This window comes from Dendrobates tinctorius, unplaced genomic scaffold (genome assembly GCF_039654945.1).
Source record: "Dendrobates tinctorius isolate UK_male_01 unplaced genomic scaffold, ASM3965494v1 ptg000044l, whole genome shotgun sequence".
Classification (NCBI taxonomy): domain Eukaryota; kingdom Metazoa; phylum Chordata; class Amphibia; order Anura; family Dendrobatidae; genus Dendrobates; species Dendrobates tinctorius.
Window position 1 is genome coordinate 22486506 of NW_027361712.1, and position 14666 is coordinate 22501171.

Consider the following 14666-nt stretch of genomic DNA (forward strand, 5'->3'; position numbering starts at 1 on the left):
TTAATTGATTGTACTGTATAATACAATACTTCAGTATTGCAGTATATAGTCCTAATCATGGTCTCCTATGAAGCCATGTGGGGTTGTACAGGAGTACCAACATGGCAGTGACAGGGGCCTTCAGTGAGTCCCTGGCTGCTACGATACTAGGCGAGGGAAATTGTGGTATGCTGTAGCAACCCATCAGTAATCATGTTCGGGGAGAGTTGATGGGTGCTTTGCATGCACAAATTAAGAGTATGCTCTCACTGCTGTATATTTTCTCTTGTGAAAGACTTGGGCCGATTATGCTATTGACATCAAGCTCAAACTCTGTCAGAGTTTAAGCCGAGTGTCATCTGCATGTGATCCGATTCTCTTGCATGAGAGAATTGCAGCAAAGGTGCGGAGAAGAGGGAGAACTTAATTTCTCCATCTTCTACATTGTTTCTGTGAATGTATATTGAATTGCACTCAGATGACATCCGAGTGCAGTCCGATGTTTCACAAGCACCCATAGACTTTATGGATGTGCTTGATCCGATTCTTGGACCCACTCGCAGCATGCTGTGATTGTTTTCTCATGCCGAATTGGCATGAGAAAATAATCGCAGATCTGCACTGCCTCACAGTATAACACTAGGCTGAGTGTTATAAAATATTGGAGAGCACTCGGCTGCATTATTGTCAGAGACACCGCACTGAACTTGCTCACTGAGCCAGTGTGCGTGTCCTGAGTAAAGCGAAAGGGTGCTCAAAGCTACCTGTGGAGCGGGCAGCAACCGAATAGATGCGTACTTCAGAGCTGCAGGACCTGAAGCACGTGACTGCTAGAGGCGTGGCCTAAACTCCACAGAGCTAGGAGTTGCAAGACAATTCCTAGCAGAGTAACTACGAGACAAAGTTACCCAGGGGCATAGACAGTGAGAATAGTCAGGACGTAGCCAATGAGTCACACACAGAAATAGCTGCAAGGTACCAAAGGGGGCGAGCAGAGAGTAGTCAGGTCACAGGCAATGAGTCATACACAGATAATAACGCAGTACAAAATCAACAGGCAAACTCACAACGGGAAACAGAGCCGGGTCAGAACCATATAAACAAGCAATAGCAACAAACAGGCACACAGGGGTCAGCACACTAGGCCAAAGGCAAAAATATAACTGGCAGGGATTGAAGCTACCCAGGGGTTTATGAAGCTCTCCCAGAACCAGAAAGAGGCCACAATCATTAACCCCAAGTGTGCAGGTCAAAACCTGCACAGAGCTCCAGACATTAACCCCCGGTGTGCAGCTCAAAAACCTGCACTGGGATCATGACAATTATATAGCAGTGTGAGCATACCACAGGCAGTGATTGACAGTGGCATTCAGGGTGCTAACAGCAGTGACTGAAGCTAGCTCCAATCGCTGCTGTTATAGGCAGATGCTGTGTAAAACAAACAGCCACTATCTGCCCTGGGTGGAGTTGACAGTTCATGAGCCCTCTTTCCACATACCCCAACCGCTAGCTCATTGAGCGGTCAGTGAATAAGTAAGGGCTTATCTGACCTTAGGCTACAAGTCTGCAGTTACTCTAGGTGACTGCAGACTTTTAAATCCTTATAAACCATTTGGACACCCGTTACTGGTAACATGGGGCCTCACGAGGCTTCAGGGGTGCGGTTTATAGAGCAAGAGGATCAAAGCTATTACATTTTATATATTTAATCCAACAATTGGTCATTGTTGATAAAAATATGAAAAAGATGTTGCAAGATAATACAGGATATACATTCGCATAAAAATAAAAGGGATAAACAAAAGAAAATTACTAGACCTGTTGTCATAGTGATGTGCCAAATCTTATGAAAAGCAGTGCTGCGATTAGAAAATAGTGAAGTCTTAGGCTACGTTCCCACGATCAGGAATTAGCAGCACTTTAGATGCAGTGCATGTTCGCTGCGTCCAAAGCTCTGCCTTCTATTGAACACAGGTAAATCTGCAAGTGTTCAGAGAATCATGCAGATTTACCGCATTCAATACATTCTATTGATAAAATTTCTGTCGTGGAGACTCGCGTTTCTGCAATAGAAATTGACATGCTGCGGTCTTGAAAGATGCTCCACATGTCACTGTGCATGGGTGATCCACAGGCGCACATATATGCATAGTGGACATGGGATTTCTAGAAATCCCATCCACTATGCTGTAACATCTGGCCGCTGCGGGTTTGATGATGCATAAATACGCAATGCCAGATCGTGAGTGTGGTATCCCACAAAGTGGCCATTTTTATGGGATACCGGATATATAGTGTGTTTTCATATAAATGCTGCACATTTTTATGTAGACTGTGCATTTTAAATACATTGTGAGACCTGCTGACAGGCAGCACAAAAAGGGTTAATATTCTCACAGGCTTGATCAGGTGACTCAGCTCTGTTTTAATATGCAGAAGCTTCTGGAAAAACACTTCAGGGCAGTCAGCCAATGACTGTAGCTCTACAGTCAAATAGAAGGGGGAGCAGCCAAGTCCTGTGAGATAGTTTTAATTGGAAGTAGCAGTTGGTGGTCGGACATCTGGAGAAGAGGAAGCCATTTTGTAGGTGAAGGAATTACCTACCTTCTCCCTGCCGGCTTTGCTTTAAAAGGGGACTGACACGATAAAGGGAGTTAATAGTCTTCATATGAGGAAGACTACCATTGAACCTCTAGGAGGAAGAATTACTTCAGGGCAGAAACAGAGCACAGTGCTGTAGAAGAAATATATAGACTTAATAAAACCAGAGGTTACTAAAATCTGCCTGTCTGCAGGTACATAGCAATAGTCAACCGTGAGTGTAATCCTGTACCTTAGTTTTCTGCTGTTTGTAAATAATAATTTGCCCCATTACCTTCAGTGAAAAGACTTCTGTTTTAAATTCTTACAGCTGCTTCATGACTGGGACTCAAATGCACCAACAACTACCACTATCATCATCTTCTGCCTAGAGTCAGTTACTGTGCAAATATTGTATTGTGGAGTTTTCTGTGTGTGTAATTTGAGAAGCAAAGACTCTTCTCCTGACAGAAAGCTTGGCCACTGTAAGATACATCATACCCTGTCAGGAGTACAACCCTCAGCCATACACCACGTGAGAACACCATATAGGCACTTACCCATAGAGTGAGCTGTATCTTGCAGTACTGAACAATGGCTCTGAGTATGAAACCGATTTTACCAGGTACGAGTCACTTCCCTTGTAGACCATAAATGAGATGCAATTCAGGTACCAAAAATTATGAGATCCCCGATCTTAAGGATATCTGCCCCTTTGAGGGTCCCAGGTGGGAGATATTAACTACATATTTGCTATCATGATTTTAGCTGTCTATAGATATGAGACATGGCATATACAACTTTATCCACCAAACTAATATTAATTTTGGGCTGATGCACAGGCCACACAGTGATGCAAGTAAATGTGTTGTGTTTGCCACTGCACCTTGATGTCAAAAGTACCCCATAACTATAGGACCTACCAAAAAAACCTCAATATTCATATCCAGTAACCGTCTCATCCCAGCTGAGCCCTTGCTCTGTGCATATCTTTAAAGACAGTAAGACTTATTTACATAGGAGAGAAAAATATCACAACACACCCTTCCATTTCCTCTATGTACACACTCCATGTCTGCTCTTCATCAAATAACTTACTTCAATTACATGTTCCAGGGGGGTCGTAGAGCAAAAGGGGAAAAATGGAGTGTTAGCTCTTTTACTTTACAATTTATAACGAAGCCATGCTTCTATTCTCAATATGAGGGTGATATTGGGTTTCTTTTTAATAAATGACATTTTTCATGAGGAAATAGGTCATTTTTTTTGATTAAATGACTAAATCACCTAGAACACTAGAAGGAGAATGAAAGAGGGGAATCTTTATCAGAGGCAGTTAGAAAATTCCTTTAAAGATCTTGTGTTTGACTTACTGTCATAAGGGCATTGACTACATAATTTAGGAGGATCTGCCTAATGACATATTCACTTTGAATGGGATAATTTAGGATAGAATAATTAAATAAATGAATGCTTTTATTAATAAATATTAGGGAGCTGTCTAGTAATAGAGTCACACTAGAAACTCATGGTAAGAGGGGGGAAGTTTTCTGTCAATTAAAATGAATAAAATATATAAGAACGACACATGTAATAAGCAGACGATTGATTCCACTGCCTAATGATTAATAGAAGCTTTACCTGGGGCAAAATCAGACAGTAATTTCGGTTATGATGAAAGCCTCAATGAATTAAGAGATTTGATCTAAATGAAAGGGTCAGGCCAGACAGAGCGGCAGTGCTGTGGCCATGGCGCGGCTGCGTTGCAGATGATATCCAAGCTGTCACTTCTGCATTTTGATTGTTAAACAATCACCTGACTTTGCAGCTGTTGTTTCATCTGCAAAACTGAATGGCCATTACAATCACAGCACGTCTGATCCAGGGCTTTACCCTTAGTAACATGTCCTAAGAAGAAAACCATTCTATGGCTCTAAGTAAAGTTCTGTGCTGTAAGTATTGCTGCGGACTTTGCACAGATCCTGCACAGCAGCACACAGTCTGGCATTGGTTCCATATTACAGCATGCAGGTGCTCACAATATTGCTATCTGATGATTCTTTATGGCACTCTATATAACATTATGTATATACAGTATGTATATAACATTAAGTAGTACACCACAATTTCTATCTCACAGAATCTGAAGCATAGATTTCTAAAAGTGACATATTAACAATTTCTACAACACAAATCCATGATATGGTTAGTCGCATGAGCCCTTTTCTGCAGCAATGTACAGTACAGTCCATGTGGATGCGGTTTATAAAAATTCCATACACTCATGGCGGAAAGAAGTCTGAGGGGAGATGAATTTTCACAGTTGCCGCATCATCATTATGTTGCGGAAAAGCCATGGTCTCAGGTTTTCCCCCAATAAAAGGAACTTGTCATAAGGTTTATGCTATAAATCTGTTTCCACCTTTTTCCTCAGCCTTTAAATCTGCTCTTAAAGAGAACCTGAGACCTGATGCATGCTGCCCTATCCAATGGCGGTAAGATACGCAACCTGGTATGTTTGACCTATATGCGCAAGTAAACAGACCTGTCAGTCACTGGCAGCGGACAGAGATAAGCTGCCGGGGACCCGCCTGTCCGATTAGCCTGCCATGAGGCTCGGTCACCGGTGGCTATTAAAGGTATGTTCTTCTCTGAAAGGGTGCAGTGTTTCAGAGTCAAACATACTTGACTTCATAAACAGATTGGGCAGCATGTATCAGCTGTCAGGTTCCCTTTAACAAGCCTTTTATTTCATTTTGGCAGTGCCGCATACCTGATAAATAAAGCTTTAAACTCGTCCCACCCTGTATTCTACTAAACACTGAGTGGTAAGGGGCATCTATAGACCGTGCTTGTAATGCTGCCCCCCGCTTGTGACTGCCATGCCCAGTGGACATTTTCTTACTTGAGCAGAGAGCCTGTGCATGCGCAGGCGTGAGGTTTTTTTGGATGTGTGGATGAAGTGGAAGACCTCATCCATCTCAATCATAGTTGGATGCGTATCTTTACAAGGCAGAGAAGGGGTGCTGAGGACGGTCTCGAGATGATCATTGGAGAAGTTGGCGCTCATTAGAATACAACACTGGACAACTTTGTAGTCTTTATAAGGTATGCTAAACTACCAAGGAGATATAGAGGACTTGTTTGGAGCAGATTAAAGCACAAAATCTATAGAGGATCATATCTGGACCCCTCGTAAAAAGAATAACACCGAATTCTTGCAAAAGTATATCTGCCGCACCCACTGTTTCTATCATGTCCATTTCTAGACAGATCTGGTATAAAAAAGAACACAAGGCAAGAAAACCCTTGTAGACATTGTGTATGGAATAATTCCAATATCCTGAATGTGGCCGTGCTTGTGTTTTGTAGAAGGCCAGCAATTATGTGAATTTGCTGAGCGTAAATTATCTTAATGAGTAGATTATTGATAGAGTAAGGAGGAGATTTCCAAGGTAAGTTGAGAAAGGCTGGAGCAGCAGAGAACTTCTGATAAATTGCCAGGCTTCTGTGTGAGTCAGTGATTATCATCCCGTTGGTAATGAGGATGTGGTTAGGGACGGAATTAAGATCTATCATTCAATGTTGTGGTCATTTGGTCAACTGCTAGTTATTTGCCTGCCTGGAATTTTTTACGTCAGGTACTTTCGGCTTCGCAGGACCACACTGTTCTAATAAATGCAGCTTAGATTTGATGGGGTTTATTACTGTCAGTTGTGAACATCTCATCTTTTTGCCTTGACAGTCAGGGAGACCGATGTAACAAACTACTGGTATTGCTCTCCTGCTGATGACCATTTTGGTTCCATTTAATGAAAACTCACGTTTATCAGCTGCCTTTATTTCTGCTGTCAGATTTCTTCATGGTAGACTGTGTGATAGTTCCCAGAGCAGTCAGGGGTAGGTAAATACATTGCTCCTATGAAAGAACATGGAATGAAGTGGAATGAACAATGAAGCGGAACGCAGCTCGCAACCAACCTATTAACCTAGCTGGGCAACAACTTTCTGAGCTTATTTAATAGCAATAAATAAATCTGGCCGCATATATTGAGATTTCTCATTTGTCACTTACTTTGCCATGCTTTCACTCATTAGGTTTTCTCAAGGAGCTAACGATTTTCGCAGCTTTTAACATGGTTGGACACATTTGATGAAGATTTTGTCTTGAAATGTTTATCACTGAGGGAAATCAAGGTTCTAATGGGTTAATTTTTAAAATGGACCTGTCAATATAATATGATGTTCTATTAGACAATATATACAGTATATTGTGCCATTTGGTTAATCACACATAACAGAAGATGGTGGACTTACATTGTATTTTCTAGGGGAGCACTCTTCCCTCTGAAGGAAAACCCCTGTAGAAATTGCGTAAGGGACAATTCCAAGGGTGGAGATACCATTGGTGCAACCTGTGGAGCCACACAGTGGCCTAGGAGGTTAGGGAGCCACTACCATCTCCAAAGCAGTATTTGTGCATTGTAATGAGCTACTGGACAGCAAAGGGCCCATATATTGTTCTTGCACAGGGGACTTCTTTTGTCTTAGTCCATTCCCGGACAGTCCAGTATTCTAAATGTGGCTGCGCTTAAATTTTGTGCAGTCAGCAATTATGTGAATCAAAGGTGATGAAGTGAGGTAGGCACATACATAACTGCCTCAATGGTGATGTATGATTTAGTGCTATATATTGGATGTGGATGTTGGGAGATTTTGTAGACTTTGTGTGACCAGAGCTACACCACTTGCCAAATATTGCAGTACTTTTGTTTGCTGAAGACTCATTTACACAGTCGATTTCCGCCATATAGTATCGCCACTCAGCTGTAAACAAGTTGACTAGGAGTGGGTGTAAAGAGTACAGGCCCAAAGGGAAAGGGGGCCTACCCGAATGCTTGTGCGGCTACTGCTTTTAACTTTATCTGCGTTTTGAAGATGCAGATACTGTAAAACACTGAGGCATAACTCAGGTAAGTTACATGCATTCAAGAGTACGCAGAGAATGTCAGACAGTGTGATGATGTTACATTATTATGTGATGATGACACATCATTGCGCTGTCAGTACCCAGCTGCAATGTGCACTGAGAAGAAACAGGACCTTGCCGTTCAACATAGGAGTAAGGTGAGGTAAGTTTGATTTTTGGATTTTTACTTACTGAAAATAAGAGAATGGGGATCATCATATAGAGGCAGAAAGCAGATATTTACTTTTAATGGGGGCACAAATGGAGCATTATTATTGAATGGGGGCACAAAAAGGGACAATTTTTGGATGGGAGCACAAATGGGAACACGTTTATTTTTGGGAAAAGAGGAATATAATTATTGTATGTGGCATAAAGGGGATCATTATTTTTATATGGGTGAACAAAGGGGAATATATTTATTGTATGGGACAAAGAGAGGATATAATTTTTGTACAAATGCATAAAAGGGGACATGATTATTGAATGGAGCACAAAGCGGGGACATCATTTTTGTATGGAGGTGTAATAAAGTGCAGGTGCTGCGTATGTCACCACGGAACAGACGGACCAACAGTTAAAGGGGAGGTTTATTTACAGGGATTAATACAGGCAAAATAACGTGCAAGTATTGTTAATAGGAAAATGGTCAAAAAGGCAAAACCAGAATTTAACAGAATTATATGGAGTGTTCTTATGAGGAAACTTATCAGTCCGTAGGTATCTTGATTGAAGAGTCGGACTTCTCCCATGTTGGCACCGAATCACCAGCAGTGCTTGTCGTCTGAAGTCTCTCTCTACTCTGCTGTCTTTACACTCCTCCGCTGGGGTCTCAAGGGTTACTGCAGGAGGCAGAGGGGGTACTGGACAAACGGGGTCCCCTCTGCGCTGAGTCTTTTGTCTAAGCACAACAGCCCCTCCCAGGGGAAACAACACTCCGTCCCCTGTTAGATCTCTCAGCAAGAATCAGGGTCTCTGCACGTGCTGCTGTCTCTGCACAGGCTGCTGTCTCTGCACTAGCTGCTGTCTCTGCACTAGCTGCTGTCTTTGCATGAGCTGTTGTCTCTGTACTGGACACAGTCTTCACACGGGGGTCAGGACACACCTCATCTGTCACTGCAGACTCCAGTTTCACATAGTTACGGGCTACATTCTCTGCTCTGGCCTCCATCTCTATACAGGCCTCCGCCTCTGCACGAGTCTCAGTCTTTCCACAGGGATCAGGACGCACCTTTGCTTTCACTGCAGTACCCGGCCTCACGTACTCACGGTCTGCAGTCTCAGTGTGCGGTACCCCGGTCGTTACTCTGTGAATGGGAGCTCTGTCTCCCTCCCCGTCTGCCTCAGCATCCTCTCCCGTCTCCTGCCCAGACTGCTCTGATGAAAGCGCGTGCTCTTTTCCCACTCTCTGTGTAGCTGTCTTCCTGTGCCCAGCCCCTTCTCTGTCCCCCGGGGAACCTGCTGCCCTGCTCAATGGTTCCGGGCACGGAGCAGAGGAGGCAGCCCTCTTCCGGCTCTTCCTGCACTTCACCCCCTTACAGAGGTACAAAATGGTACGTAATTATTGCCTGGGGCACAAAGCGAGGACATAATTATTGCGTGGATGCACAAAGGACATTGCAAAGGGGACATGACTTTTGCATGGGGCACAAAGGGGGCACTATAACTGAGTGGTGGTAGAAGAGGTGTGTTGATGGCTGTGGGACATAAAAAACTGTTGTATGGCAATGGGAGGTGGAATTATTTCTGTGCAGAACACTCTAGACTTTGTTTAGTTATGGAAAGTGTTGAGCTAAGAAGTGCTGTGTTAAATTCTACAGAAACAAGATTTGGGTGGAAGACGTTGCAATGGCGGTCTGGAACGGATGTTGAAGGCTTACAAAAATGAAGAGCTGTGATCAGACAGAACAGAGTGAACATGAGTGAATCAATGTATTTATCTGTATAGTATTATTTGCTAAATGTATGACTGTGTTGCCTGAATGCTGTTGTTTTTCTCTTGAGGGAGTGGGTACATACATCTTTATAGACCATAGTAGAGCCACAGGGGTTCATACATCCGAGAAACAAACTGGCGGTTGTGGGGAGGGCCCAGGTCCAAAAGTTGTCCTACCGCCGAAAATACCCTATTTCTGCCCCTGTCAATTGGTACTCACTTAATAGGCCTTTCATACCAGCTGACAAATACTCCACAGGAAACAAATGATTATTTGTCCTCGTACATCATGCACGTTATCGGCAGCACATTCCCTGTTTTTGTGTTACTGGCAATGATAATGTTCAAGCCAGCAAAAATGGAGGAATCTGCTGATGAACCATTGTTTTCCACGCTCAATGGCTGATTGCTCAACAACCCACATAATTTGGACCTGCAGATTTATACTTCTCTATGTATTTTAGGATATGACCACATGTACGAGATGTGCTTCAGAAAATTTCTGCATCAAATCCATAAAGGAAATCTGCAGCGGCAATTGGTGCGGATCTTGCTAATAATCTCGCTACCAACTTCAGGAGCTTACTTTAAAAACATGATCACTACAGCCTTTAGTTAAAAGTCAATAGGGAAGTTCCACAATAAAATTGTAATTTCTCCTAGGCAGGTTAATTTTCACATGGAAAATACATTTTTTGCTGCTCCGGTAAAACACTGTGGAGTTTTCATCCCAAGGTCAAGCAAAAACAATCATCAGCAGTTGTGATTGATCTGTGGATGTATCCGCGCTGTATTAGTAGGCGTTCACTAATTTATTTTTTTGCACTGAAATCCTAATGAGTTTTTTTCATCTGCTCCTGGTTTTGGCCGCGGTGCGGTAATGGTACAACCTTCAATATTACTAATATGTGTGTGCGGTCAGGACTTTTAATTGCTTTAGGAAAATAAAATCCCCATGTGTAAAAATTATCAACAGATTCTGATGTACACACTAGAAGACAATATTGATTTCCTGCAGGGAAGAAACTTCCTGACCGATAATGCCGGTGACTGATGCTCCAGATTAGGATCATTTAGAGGTCGTGAGGATAGTGCTGATAGTGCGCGATACTGTGGTTCCCGAATTACATGGAATGAAGGTTTCAGTCGGAGCGAGGGATGTTTGACTGACAAGGATGAGTGTTGTCTCAGGTGCGAAATGAAGTGATGCAAAATTTAGGGCATGTAATCGTCAGGCATGAAAATCAATTTGTTTCCTTCTCCTTACACATGGTATAGGTGATGCGAACTTCTGTATGACGTGACAGATTTTTTGTTTGCCCTATTTCATGTGCTCTGCTATTAAAGTGGAAAAGTTTTGTTTGCACCTACTGCTGGGTAATTTGTTTTTAGATATTAGAGACTCATTAACTGACTTTGAGATAACAGTGACTCAAATGAGATCTCATCAATATCTAATTTGCGAAGCGCCGTTGCGTAACCAAATGACAGGAATTGTTGCAAGGACTAGATAAGATATTGAGAGCATATAAAGTCAAAAAACAAAATGATTCTGCCAGTTTATGTATGAAGGAATATTCATCAATTCGAGACTATTTCAATGAGCGCCGGCATTCAGTACAGAGGTTGGGATTTATGTCTTTCATTTGGCAGCTATAGATTACAGGAAATCTAGGTTTCTATCAAGACTGTTTCCAGCATGCAATGAGAGGGACTGTAAGTCACATACGAGTTGTACGGACCTTAAGCTCTTAATGTGGTCCTCATCAAGTAGCAAAATGCCCGGCATCGTAACCTCTTCCATGGAGCTTAATGAGAGTGACATGTAGATAACTGTAACAGAGCACAGTCAATAGGGCGATCATTGCTAATTCGATCGACTGTACTGACAATTTGTTCTGTTCTTAAGGGTGTTGTGAGAATGAGCGAGTATTTAAAGGGATTCTGTCACAAGTTAATATGAAACTGTTATAAAGTGCCTTAGGGTAAATTAGTTTGTGCATTTGTAACCATTAGTAAGCGAATTGTGGCTTGTATGAAGAACCTTCCATGCTCAAAGTGAGCTTTCATTGTCAGTCTAAATGTGCCTTGAAGGCATGTCTACGGTCTACCCCTTCCACTCTTGCATCTAAACTCTTTATAAGCAAATGAAGTTTAACATGAAGCCATAAGGCTAGCAAATCTTATAGTGAAGCCTCACTCCACCAATCATCATCATCCATTATCCATAACTAAGAACTGGTCTACAGTTTGAAACGCGTTGGATCGCATTATGCTGTTGATTGTACTTGGAGATGTAAATTTTCCTTTTAATCAGTTTAGAATAAAGTCATTTTTTTAGCTGGACATAGAGTTGGAGGATTTTTCTATTGGTTTCGCCCAGTGCCAAGATTGCAGGAGTGGCTACTGTCCGTGCCGAAGAGCTGGTTTTCCTCAACTATTGTCACTCCACCAAGACATGAATAATACTTTTTTATGTCCTTATCTTTTATCAGGTTTTCCTGTTCCACTCGACCATTGTTAATTTGCCCACTCTGGCCTTTCAACATTCACAGTTATCACTAACTTCATCTCAGTGGGGATACATCACCTTATTTTTGGGCCCTTTAGCAGATGTCATGCCTGCTCTGTCTGTAGAAGAAGTATATCATTAAGGCCCTTTTACATTTAGCGATGCACCAGCGATCCGACCAGCGATCCGACCCGGTCAGGATCGCTGGTGCATCGCTAAATGGTCGCTAGTGAGCTGTCACACAGGCAGACCTCACAGCGAAGCAGCAGCGACGCAACGCACGACACTCACCTTTCACACACAGCGATCCAGACGTCCTCCCGCCCGCGTCCACGCGTCGCTCGTCGTCACAGCAGGAAGCCCCAGCAGGAAGCTGACGACGAGATATGAAGCCGGACATTCTCGTGCGATCAGCGATGGACAGCGGGGGAGCCGGTCGGAGGTAAGTATCACACATAGCGATATCGCTAGCGATATCGCAATAACGTCACAAAATCGGTGACGTTATAGCGATATCGCTAGCGATATCGCTATGTGTAGAACCCCTTTAGGCTCTAGTCACACCCATTTAGGACACATAGAAAGGTTTTACAGTTGGCAATTCCGTATTCGCTGGAAAGTGCAAACAGAGAATTATTTATAGATTTTTGTGTAGCATTTGTGTAGCATTTTGTGTAGTGGACTACACTTTTCAATAGTGTCAAAAACAAAATCCAACTGATAACCCATCAAGCCTAAACAAAAAAGACACTCTCTCGGTACATGTCGGCCCATACAAACCCTACCCTATGTCAAATAAAAAAGGGGGAGAAGCCATCGCTGGTTATGATAAGAACGCAATACATAAAGTGCATATGCACATATTGATTTCTAACTGTATTTCGAAATGAGACATTTAGCAAAAAATTGATCAATTATTTGAGCCACCCTGCCACGCCAAGGCATTCTCATATGGGGCAGTCCTACTCTATGTTTTTTATATTTGCTGTCCAATTACGGCCTCCTAAATGTATTAAAAGCAAGACCACATTAAATGCAAACTGTACCTGAAGCGTTTCTGAGTCACTCCCATGGAGCCAGAAAGGGCAAGTGCAGATAAAGGTTTACCACCAGATCTGGACATTTCAGGTCTGACTTCCACGTTGCCTAACCAGCACCACAGTTGAATGGTGACACAGGCCCAAACACAGGTGCACAATCAAACAGAGCCTGGGGCAGGGCTGCTGTGTGTGCACACAGCAGCCTAGATCAATCACAATGAGCACAGAAAGAAAGGCGAACATAACCCAGCACGCACGGCAACAGTGGTGGTCAGCCACAAGCCAATAATAAATGGCACAGCAAATATAAAAAACGTAGAGTAGGACTGCCCCATATGAGAATGCCTTGGCGTGGCGGCGTGGCTCAAATAATTGATCAATTTTTTGCTAAATGTCTCATTTTGGAATACAGTTAGAAATCAATATGTGTTTATGCACTTTATGTATTGCGTTCTGACCATAAGCAGCACTGGCTTCTCCCCCTTTTTTATTTGTTATTGTTTTGTAGTTGACCACCACTGTTGGCGTGCGCGCTGGGTTATGTTCGCCTTACTTTCTGTGTTCATTGTGATTGCACACACAGCAGCCCTGCCCTGCCCCAGGCTCTGTTTGATTGCACACCTGTGTTTGGGCCTGTGTCACCCTTCATCTGTGGATGAAGATGAAGATGTAGATGACTAAATATGTGGTGTGTTGATGAAGAAGAGGAGACTTTTAATAATGACATTTATACAGAGGAAACCCATTTAAGATTTTATTTCATTTATGCGTTATAGAAACCAAAGTAGTCTTTAACACTGGCAGTATAATTTAACACAGAAAAGCAGTAAAGTTTTTCATTAAGCGCATCTATGATTAACTATTACTACCGTGACAATCATGAGTTAAATCCAATATTATATTGAATCATTCTTTATATTTGGTTTGAAAACCCTTATTTGTTATTGCTCTTTTATCCATCATGGGTGTAGGGAATTTCTCATCTAACTCCTGCAGCTCCAACAGATAAAGGAAAATGCAGAATTCTGCTATTGTGGATTTTGTACATTCATGCCATATGCCATTATCCTCTGATAACAAAAAATGACTGCAATACTCTAATTCTATTTTCTAACTGTTGACACTGGAAATATACCATTATTGTCAGTAATAGAAGTTCAAATCATTACCTGATATTTTCTAGTACTGACAAAAGCTGTAATACTGTTTTTTTGTAGAACTTTCTTTCTTGTTATTTTGCCATTGTCAATTTCACACAACTTAATAAGTAAAAATTACACAGTTGCTAACATGAAATACATTTCTCTATGGGAAGTGCTATAACCGGCAGCCTCACTTTAAAAGCATTGCTTTGTGCTTGATACTTTTCTATGGGCATTGCTATGGCAGTATGTGCAATACTCTATGGATGGTGCTGCTCCATGGGCACTACTGTCTGGGTGGTACTGCTGTATAGACATTGCTATGGCAGTATGTGCACTACTCTATGGATTATACTGCTCCATGGGCACTACTGTCTGGGTAGTACTGCTGTATGGGCATTGCTACACAGTATGTGTGCTACTCTATGGATGATACTACTCTATGGGCACTACTGTCTGGTTGGTACTGCTGTATGGCTGTTGCTATGGCAGTATGTGCACTACTCTA